The 10,000-nt window shown below is 45.8% G+C and overlaps 1 non-coding gene across 1 annotated transcript in view; it reads right to left on the bottom strand.

The window, feature by feature from the left end:
- Window positions 1–9,945: 9,945 nt before the first annotated feature.
- The window catches only part of LOC137016712 (5S ribosomal RNA), a 119-nt gene continuing 64 nt past the window's right edge, over window positions 9,946–10,000 (bottom strand). The window contains exon 1 of the ribosomal RNA XR_010894285.1: window positions 9,946–10,000. This exon is cut by the window's right edge and continues 64 nt beyond it. This is a non-coding gene — a ribosomal RNA (5S ribosomal RNA).

Consider the following 10,000-nt stretch of genomic DNA (forward strand, 5'->3'; position numbering starts at 1 on the left):
ATAGCCACTCTGTCCATAGAGAAGCTAATTTCTCGCAGCAGGTCTGTCAACAGAGCTATAACCAGCTGATTTTGGGCAAAGTCATTCTGGAGGACTGTAAACAGTTGCTTCCTTGAGTTCGCAGTTTGGATCAGCAGGAAACTGTGAGTGCGGAGAACCACCGCAATACCTTTCCAGGATTTGCAGGTGGTTTGCAGGGTTTGGCTCTGTGTTGCGAGTTGCTTTCTCAGTTGTAGGCGGAGCTTGTTGTGCTGCTGATGAGGGGAGCAGGCTGTGATGAGACTCAAGTCTCCTGGTTGGTACAGATGCAACGGCAGTGGCACCTGCCGTGCCATCAGTAGTTCTGTGGGGAACACCTGAGTTGACTCCTGTACGGTGTCTGTGATGGCCATGAGCATCAGAGGAGGTTTTACCGTCCAGTCTTTCTGGTCGACTGACCGTGGAAATGTGATTCCTCGGTTTTGCAGTGAAGCTCGGTGCTTTGCGTTTGCAGTCTGGACACGACGGTAAACTTGACATCCTCTGGCGTGCTCTGCCACATCTTGCTGCATGCTGGGCCAGTGCGCCACTTGTTTTAATGTCTCGTCCGTAGTTCTGGTGCCATGGTGTTTGGCACATGGTGTGTCGTGGGTGTATATCAGTTCACCCCCCTTTTGGCCCTGTGGCAGTACAAGCTTTGGCGCTGTGAGGACATCAGGGACATACTTTAGAAAGTTTATTCCCACACGCAGCATGTGGTCGGTCTCGTGCAGTCGTTTGTTGCTAGGGGCCGCCGTGGGACCAGATGCCGGGAACGGGAGGTTGGAGGGGTCTGAGTGGTGGTACAAAACATTTCGAATGGAAATGTTGGAAAGTTTGGTTGACAGTGGCAGTGGCAGTGGCAGTAAGGTGGGAAATGTTGCAGGAACAGTCCGCTGGCTGCGGGTTGTTGTTGCCACACTAAGGGTGGGTGAATGGGGTGGGTGTGACCATAGCTTGTTATGCAGTGTGCCAGTCTTGGCAAGGGCATTAGTTTGGTCGTTCACACCTTTGTCACGCCCTGGTTGCTTCAAGCATCTTTTCACCTTTTCCCAGTAAACGATCATGTCATGTGCTTCGGTGAGGTGATCACGTGTCTGGAACATGTGTTGATGTTTCACCTGCTTGTTGCATTCAGTCTTGAAACCAGTTTGTTTCCAGCCCAGAAGATGGCATGTGAAACAAGGTCTGGCAAAGTGTGAGTCTGTGCACATGAGTTCCCTGATGTTATGGACAGAGGAGACTTGAAAGGTTTTGAGGGTCGCTGCTGCTTCACCATACTGACATGACTGGGGACCCCACCTGCTGTTCTGTGGTTGGCAGGGTTGGTTGTTTAACCATCGTGCCCCTGCACTTGCCTGTAAGATGCCCTCATGGTTGTAGGAACGTCCATCGACGTAGGCCGTGGGCATTCCTTGGCACGCATTCTCTTTGAGGTATCTGTGACAGGCTGGTCGCTGTTGTTGGGGTACCAGTATCTCAAGTGTCAACGCTGGTGTGCTGTTATAGCAGTTTTGACAGGCAGCTGAATCTCTGCTCCGTGCAGACTTGTGCTTTCTGGCACGTTGTGGCAGTGGCACCTGCTGGTTCAGCCTCCTGAAGTCGCTGGTGGGTCGCCACTTGCTGTCTGGTTTGACAATGGACCAGGTAGGGACTGAATAGGTGCTGTTGCATGGGCAGATAACACCTTTTCCTTCTGTTGAATGAACAACCTCCTGTACTGGTTCATGTGGGGCGATGTGACCTTCGTACTGCCTGATTAAGGTGGGAGGAGCATTTGGGTGTGTTGCACTATGCACTGTGTGAAGTTTAGTGAGACCACAGCATAAAAGGTCTTTGTCAAATGTCACTTTGAATTTGTGCAAGACGTTTCTGAGTCTTCGACAGTCTGCATCATTCTTTAGCGCACTTGCATCTTTCTGGATCTGTTGGCCTTTAGGCTCAAACCTTGGGAAGGGCTCCTCTGTTGTGGTGTTAGCTGTCAGGTTGGCTGTCAGAGGTGCAGCGCTTTCCTGAGTTTCCCAGGCAGGCTGGTTAGCGACTGTGGGTACTGCAAGGTGTTTGTCCTCCATCAGCTCCGTTCTGTGCACCTGTTCTGTGGGTACCAGTTTGATGGAAGTGATGGAGATGCTCTTGAAGGATGCTGTGGAACTTGTGTTGCTTAAGCTTCCTTCTGGGACCATGGCAGCTGGTATTAAGTTAATGACTGTTAACTTGCGTTCAAAGTCATAGGGGCCGTGGTCCATTATCCATTCTAGATGGTGGGCTTTGGGAATGCTGATGTCTGTGACCATGCATTCGTTGAGCCAGCTGTGAACTACGTAGGGTGACACTTCAGTTAGCGGTGTGGCTTTTAGAGCAAGTCCAAGTTCCACGCCTTCAGGTGACAGTGTGAAGGAGCCCAGCATGTGGCTTAGGGTTTGACCACATTGCCTGTTGAGCCAAACAGCACCCCCTTTGGTGTAAGGTGGTACTACAATTTCCTGTATGTTGATCCAAACAGCACCCCCTTTGGTGTAAGGTGGTACTACAGGTTCCTGTATGTTGATCAGGATGCAGACCTGTTGGATAGTCTGGCCTGACAGGAAGTTGGCAGTGTTGACAGGAACAACAGGAAGCTGTACAGTCATTGGGGCCCACAACAACTCATTTGCACTGTCCGTATGAGCACTAGAGTGCATCAGGATGTCTGGAAGGACCAGGAAGTGATGGGTTAAATGCCGGTTGTTCCATTTGAAGTTCACAACGCAGATGTCCTTGACGGTCATCATGGTTGACAGACGAAAGTCCAATGGGAAGCGTATTTGCATGTTGACAAATGGGAGGTCCGGTGTTCCTTCAATGAGGGCACTTAACAGCGTGTGGCTGAAGGCTGAGTTGTCTGCCCACAGTGTGAGAATAATGTCTGTTGTAGTTACATCATTCAGCTGTGAGTCTGTCATGACCTTGGAGCAGAGGGAGCTACAGTCTATGGTGGGTTGAAGTGTGCCGGGTAGCGAACTTGAACTGTGCTCTAAGACCGGGTTCCCGCGGTTAGCTGGGAGATTTCCCGCGACCTCTGTGACCTGACCGTCTGGCTCAGGTGGCCTGGGTGACTGGGAAGGCAGAAGTTCACACACTTGAGCCCAGATTTTCAGTGGTCTGGCGTTCAATAAGGGCTCAAAACAGTCTAGCAGGTCTTTGTGAGTGGAACAGAGAAACGTGTCCATTTGCGCTACGCACACAGGAGGTACCAGGCTCACTCGACCAATGGTGTGGTGTGTGGGAGCTGTGTGTTCAAGGTGGACCTCATTTGGACTGTGCGACTGCACATTCAGCTCACATCTTTGTGACTTGAGAGTCTGAGTTTGTCTTTCAGCTTCATTTCTCAGTCTTTCAAAAAGGTAAGGACAGGTTTCTGGACAGTGATCGGAGTCTGGGTAACTGGTTGGAATTTCTACAGTCTTTTTAGACGCAGTTCTCTGCTTGGCTTGAGCTTCGTCGACCAAGTCTCGCGGCTGCTGAATAGACATGCTGCTTGAGCAGGCCAAGGCTGCCAGATGATCACTCACCGCAGGGTGCAGCTCTCGGAGAAGCAGAGGGTTGAAGATGAAATCTTCCTCCGTTGCTGGCTGGTTACGTGCTCCGTAGTACCCCCTTTGCATTCGGCTGTAGAAAGTGTATGGGTTATTCAGTCTGCCCCGTTTTAGGTCCATGGCAGCAGGGAGCCCTTGATCTGATGCAGGGTCAGAAAGCTTTTGGATCAGAACCTGTCGCAGGTGCTGGCAGTTGGATGTGACAGCTGCTGGCGAAGGTTCTTGGCCGTTGGACGTTTTGGGCAGTGGACTTTTAACCCCATTTGGAATTAGGGCTTCTTGACTGTTTAGGGAAACTCGGTGATGTGTGTTTCCCCTCCCATGCCACTTTTCAGTACTCTGTAACCAGTGTCAAGTTCATTCACATAGTCTCTTTGTTGTTTCGGAGCCATAACTCCTTTCTGGGCCTGTTTGAGATGATTTTCACAGGTCAGGGCTTTAGTGTGTCTGTCTTTCAGTGTAGTCTCTGCTTTGGCTAGGGGAGCTTCGCTGTGTTGGAGTTTTCCAGTCAGTTTTCTACGCTCCACCTCCAGGTGGAGCTCTGCAAGGGCTTTTTGAAGTCTTTGCAGCTCCTCCTGCAGCTCGGGTTTGGATTCGTCCGCTGTCCAACGCTGGTCCTGGGTCTCGACGAGTCGCTGATCGTGGTGACGATGAATCTGGGCCTGATTCCTCCGGGCGTCCTCCGCCTGGAGCTTGAGGTTGTGGGCGATGGCTCGGATGACTCTCGCCCACTCTTTGTAGCTCGGCATTGGATCGTGGGCCATTAGTCGATTCAGGTTGTCGTCCAGCTGCTCGTTGCTTAGGTGCTGGGGATCCACAGCGTCGTTGGGCAGGATTGTGCTGGTCAGGGAGCCCAACCCGGTCTTGAGTCCGTCCCCATGGGTGCTGGGGCTGGCTGCTCTGAACACGTTAGCTTGCTGTTGGCGAGAGAAAGACAGCACAAACAGAACCAATGCAAGCACGCGCAGGGCTAACGACTTATAATAATGCATGATTATATAATTCTTTGGTTTGGTTCCAGTTAACTGGTGCAGACAGTTAGTGGAATGTAGGCTAGACACTTAATTGTCGATAGCCAAAAGGACCACGCGGGTCAATTTGTGTGGGTGAGTGCCGGATTTGAATAAAGATTTTGACAGGCGGTAGCCCTAAGAGTCCTTTGATGACTCTCGCTGCTCGGTCGTCTATCTATTACTCAGTTTTCCGTGATGGCTCTCACAGGCTCTGCTTTTACATGAACTGAAAGAAACAAACACAGTAGAGAAGCAAAACAGAACAGGGTGGATGCAATTAAATGAGAAATAGAGCAGTAAACAAATAGAAAGGAATAAAAATAGAATCGCAATAAACTAAAACAGAAGGGCTAGAGGGGAGAAGTGAAACTTAAACTTCCTATTCCAGCTGGGTTTATGACGGTGTCAGGCGAGTGCACGGTTGCGTCATAAAACCTAGAGGGATGGTATGGATCGAGAGCCTAAGGGTTGGCCCGCACCTGAGTAATTGAAGAATATGTAATATTCTGTGGCTTTCAATTAGGTGAAGTGACTGTATGTCACTAATTTAGGCCTGGGTGAATCGTGGGTGCTCAGATAAGAACTCAATGGCAGGCCACCTTTCCTCGACGATCAAACACTCTACTGCGGTGTCCGTGGCCACCTGTCCCCTTTGTACCACGGTGCAACCTCTCAAACAGGGAACACCAGCACAATTGCGCACTTTGGCAAGGTATTTGCGCCAACGGCCCGAGTGACCAGTCAAGATTGAGTTTTCCCTGAACTCAGAGTCTGTCCCCTTTACGGGCAGTTACTCCAAACGGGCGGTTCTGTCATGCAGAAGCCTGAGCAGGGAAATTAAACAAAATTGCCGCTTGTTGTCACCCCGGGTCTCGTTGCCTCCCTGTACCTGATACACAACTCGCTGATGTCCTTGCGTGTTGCCCGTGATACGGGGTCAGAATGTCCACGATTCACACACGGTTAGTGTAAGAAGCGCCAGGCCAGGTAGCTCCACTCACTGGAACTCACTGGAGCAACCGTCAGCTCACCCCAGGGCGCTAAAGGGCCTTATCTGCAAGTGCACAAACAATCAGGTAAACACGACTTAATTGTAAATTTAAAACTCAATTTAAATCTTGTTTAAATAGAATTTAACTAATTAAGTGTGTAGGATAAAAGAGTAGGGGTCTAAAATGAACTAGCTAGAAGCAGAACAAAAGTAAAAATAACAGAAAACAAAAACAAATCAGATGCACTTGATTCAAATTTGAATTAAACTCTGTTCAATTCAATTTAAATGAGTGCATAGAATAACAGGATGGGAAAAAGCGAAAAGAGGATAATTCAGAGGCACTTGATTCAAATTTGAATTAAACTTGTTCAATTAAATTTAAATGAGTGCATAGAATAACAGAATGGGAGAAAGAAAAGAGAAAGCCTTCCCTATTTGCAGATTTTTCCTAAAGAGAATTGCTTGTTGATAGCAAAATGCCAACTGATTGACACTACTTAATTTTAAAATTGAATTAAATGTTATTTAATTAAATTCAAAAATAAGTGTATGAAATAAGGGAGGCTTGGGTGTGCGTGAATATTATTGCCAGCCAATAACACACAGGACCCAGAACTAAGAGTGAATAAAATAAAACATTAAGTAATAAAGGGAATGAATTTCCAAAGTAAACTAAAGAAATAACTTGAGAGAGAGAAAAGACAAAAAGGGAATGGATGAAATAACACAAAGTGGAATAAAAATAAAATAAATAAACTGAAATAAAATAAAATAAAGTAGATCTGTGAATACAGGAAAAAGAATACAAGGGAAAAGAGAATTGACTTATCTGACAGTGTCCACCAGGGGGCGCACTCTCAGAAAGTGAATTCCCTTGTTGGAAGGGAAACAATTTAAATTAAAAATTTAAACGTGTTTAAATTAAATTTAAATCAGTAAACCACATTCCAACAATGATTGGAAAGCATAACCACCAAAAGCAAATTACTTTTACAACTCCCCGCAGTATAGAGAAGCAAAAGATAACTTGGAGATAATTTCAGTTCAAAGTATGGAGCGGCTTTAACTCAGAACGTCCACGCGGTGGCGTCACTGAGTCCACACAACCAATAAGTAGGGAGGGGTGGCACACCTGAGCAGACTGCCCTCTGGCGTCTGGTCAGAGTTACTGCATCCCCTTTCTTTAATTCGTGATACAAAAACGAGCGCGCTTGTGGGTTTCTGACCCTTACGCTGTTTTAACTGCACGGTCACGATTACAACTATAGAACCTCAGCGGATTCTTTCATAAATATATGTGTACCGTTTTACTCACGGGTACACAACTCTGGGAATCAGTCCCTTTGGTGCAAACTTTAATGCACGCGAATATGTAACTTTTGCGGGATTGCTTCGCCGCTGTTACTAATCAACATTGGATCAGAATGCTGATACGAGCTCCAAATTATTACACATCAATCGATAAACCAGACGGACTGCTTTTCCGATTAGATCTGTAACGGGGATCACGTGGTTTTGGGTAGCTAGTCCAAACGACGTAACCCAGGAGCAAACCGGCTATTGTGAATTTTTGGACGACACAAGAAATTCAGATTCAATAGCGGGTAAATATAATGAGGCCTCGAAAGAGTGGTCGCAGGAATCTCGCCACGACCCTCTAAACTCGCTGAACACGATTCAATTCGTTTATTCAAGCGGAAATTAATATTCAAAACTGTAACTTACTGCAAAGATTGTCGTCCTTCACAGATACGAGCTTGAGATATCAATGGACTGCAGTGTATTTCACGGTCAACCAAGGCTATGCCTGCAGTGTTTCTAGACACAAACAGCAGCTTGTTAACGGTGCGTAGTGAGGACCCGTGCGTCTTCTCACTGAATAAAGCGCGCATGTAAGTTAAATCATACAAAATTATTCTACATTGCTCTTTTACCGAAAACCAAGTTTAAAACGTTGCTCGCGAATCCTCCACCAAATAATATATGTAACGAAATGTAGCGGTTATTAATCAATTTATGGATGAAATATGAATATAATAATTCATAAGGTTATGAATAAATTATGATTCATATATCGACCCAATGGGGAATTAAACATATATTGTGAATCAATTACAACGAATTATAATCAATTACATATATGATTAGTTCTGGTTTAATAATTATTTAGAGAAACTGCTCGTTTGTCCAGCAAACTAAGTCCCTCACAGAATATTATAAACGGAGTTATTCTCTGGCCATGAAAATAACTAAAGCATAAAGCGATCGAAAAAACGTTAAAGTGACTTGGGTTTTCCGCTGAAAGAACAAACAGAACAATCGAGCATGAATAACGTTTTAATATATGCAAACTACGAATACAGAGGTTATACATCTAAATATATATACAAGAAAATACACACCTATGTACAAGAATAGAATTAGAGAAGGAAAGAGAGAGAAGGCAAGTAGCAAACTCACAACCAGTCCTAAGCCAGCACGGAAATCAGTTTCATCATCTAAGATTGAGAAACGGCAGTATACTTGCATTGGTTGCGTGTGTCGAATTTCAGGTTAGCGCTGGTGCAGTTCGTTGGCTTCCTCCGTTCAGCGGGAAGATTTGAACTGAGGACGAGAGTGAGTTTCGCTGGAAGATGGCGATCCCGAAGCTGAGCGCGGTGGCAGCGCGTGGTCACCGGAGGGGTCCGGGAAAAACGTGCACGAGATGCTCGTGAGACAATCGGGAGAGAACACACAAATTGTGCGTCTTTGCTTTTATGACAGATAAGCCGACACACCTCCTTGAGGTGGGGTAGCCAATAACATGGGTGCAAAGTTGGCGGGAAAGCTTTTCCTTTGTTTGGCCTCACGACTTAATCTGCATGATTTATGACTTTCAGATCAGATCTCCAAATGGAGTGCGTTCTTCACAGTATCATTAAACACATAGGAAAATGCATTTATCAGCGGTGTGACATATCTCAGTGACTAGCTCGTGTCCGGAGCTTTACGGAGAGACCAAACTCGATAGGTCAGAAAGGCATAGGAGAGAAGTGGTTTACAGACAAAATTGTATCGTTAAAATGCACACTAGCACAAATACACTCATTTAAACACTAGGAAACATGCATAGGCCCTAAAAATATATGAAATATATATTTCAGCATAGTGGTAGTTTACAAATACAGTTGAAAATGTATGATTGTGTGTTTCTGTGTCTGTCTGTGTGTGTGTTTTTGTGTGTCCCTGTGTGTGTGGGGTGTTGGAATGTGGATCTGGTCAGTCTCTGGGGGGGTTTTACAACCCAGTCCAGCATGCTAAAAGCGTTCTGAACATTCCAAAGTTTATTGATTATCCTGATACGTGTGCATACGCTACACAGTCCAAGCACTTATCCGCTTTGCAATCTCTCGCAAAATGGCCTTGCTTAGCACAATCAAAACATTTAAAATCTGGACAGTCCTTGAAAATATGCCCAGGTTTCATGCACATTCGGCAGAGTTTAATCTGTCCGTCATGAATCACCCTAAAGTACCTTTCTCCATCTGATGTTTCAAATTTGGCACTATAAGGCAGCGATGTTAGCTCCTTTGGAAATCTTATCTTAACATATCTTGTGCCGTCTGCAATGTCCGTTCCAGGGTACAATCTCCTCCTTATTTTTGTTATGGGGGTAACTCCCCACAGTTTTAACTTATCTTCAATCTTTCCATCCTCCATATATGCAGGCAGGTGGATAAAAGAGACCACACATTCCTTCAACTCCAACCTCCTTACTCCACACAGTTGTCCCTTAATTTCCACCCCGTTGATCAGATCTTCGCAGTCCTCTGCACATGTCAAAGTCAGTTCATATTCCAAAGCATTCTTTGGTCTCAATGCCAGTAGTTTACCATTTCCGATTTTCATTGTCACTGCTCTGATGATATCATCTACATTTATTCCTTTGTTTTCCATTATATCCATCACCACTGTTGCTTCCTTCAGGTATTCCACTTTCTTCTTACCGCTTTTCTTTCCATCAGACTCCTTGTTCAATCCATTAAGCTCTCTCAATCCATTGTCCATTGCATCTTGGTCGATCACCATTTCTGCTCCTCCTGCCGTTCCTGGGTCTTTACCGTTTGATCCGTCCATAATTTTTAAACCTTTATTCCTCCAAGCAGATAAACTGCTTGGAGTTTCAAAACTTCAATAAACAAACAATTAAAGAAAAGAAAGTACATGGGAGAGCCTTTCTCTCCCTTCTGCAGTCAAACACTTCCTGGATTGTACCAAGTGTGCTCAGAGTGGTATGGCCGTAAGCGAAAACTGCTGCCAAGAGTGGGCTATTTAAGACATTCTTTATACTTTCAGAAAAACATAAAGCTTACAGCACCTGGTATTCCCAGGCGGTCTCCCATCCAAGTACTAACCAGGCC

This window comes from Chanodichthys erythropterus, unplaced genomic scaffold (assembly GCF_024489055.1).
Source record: "Chanodichthys erythropterus isolate Z2021 unplaced genomic scaffold, ASM2448905v1 ctg002040_np12, whole genome shotgun sequence".
Classification (NCBI taxonomy): domain Eukaryota; kingdom Metazoa; phylum Chordata; class Actinopteri; order Cypriniformes; family Xenocyprididae; genus Chanodichthys; species Chanodichthys erythropterus.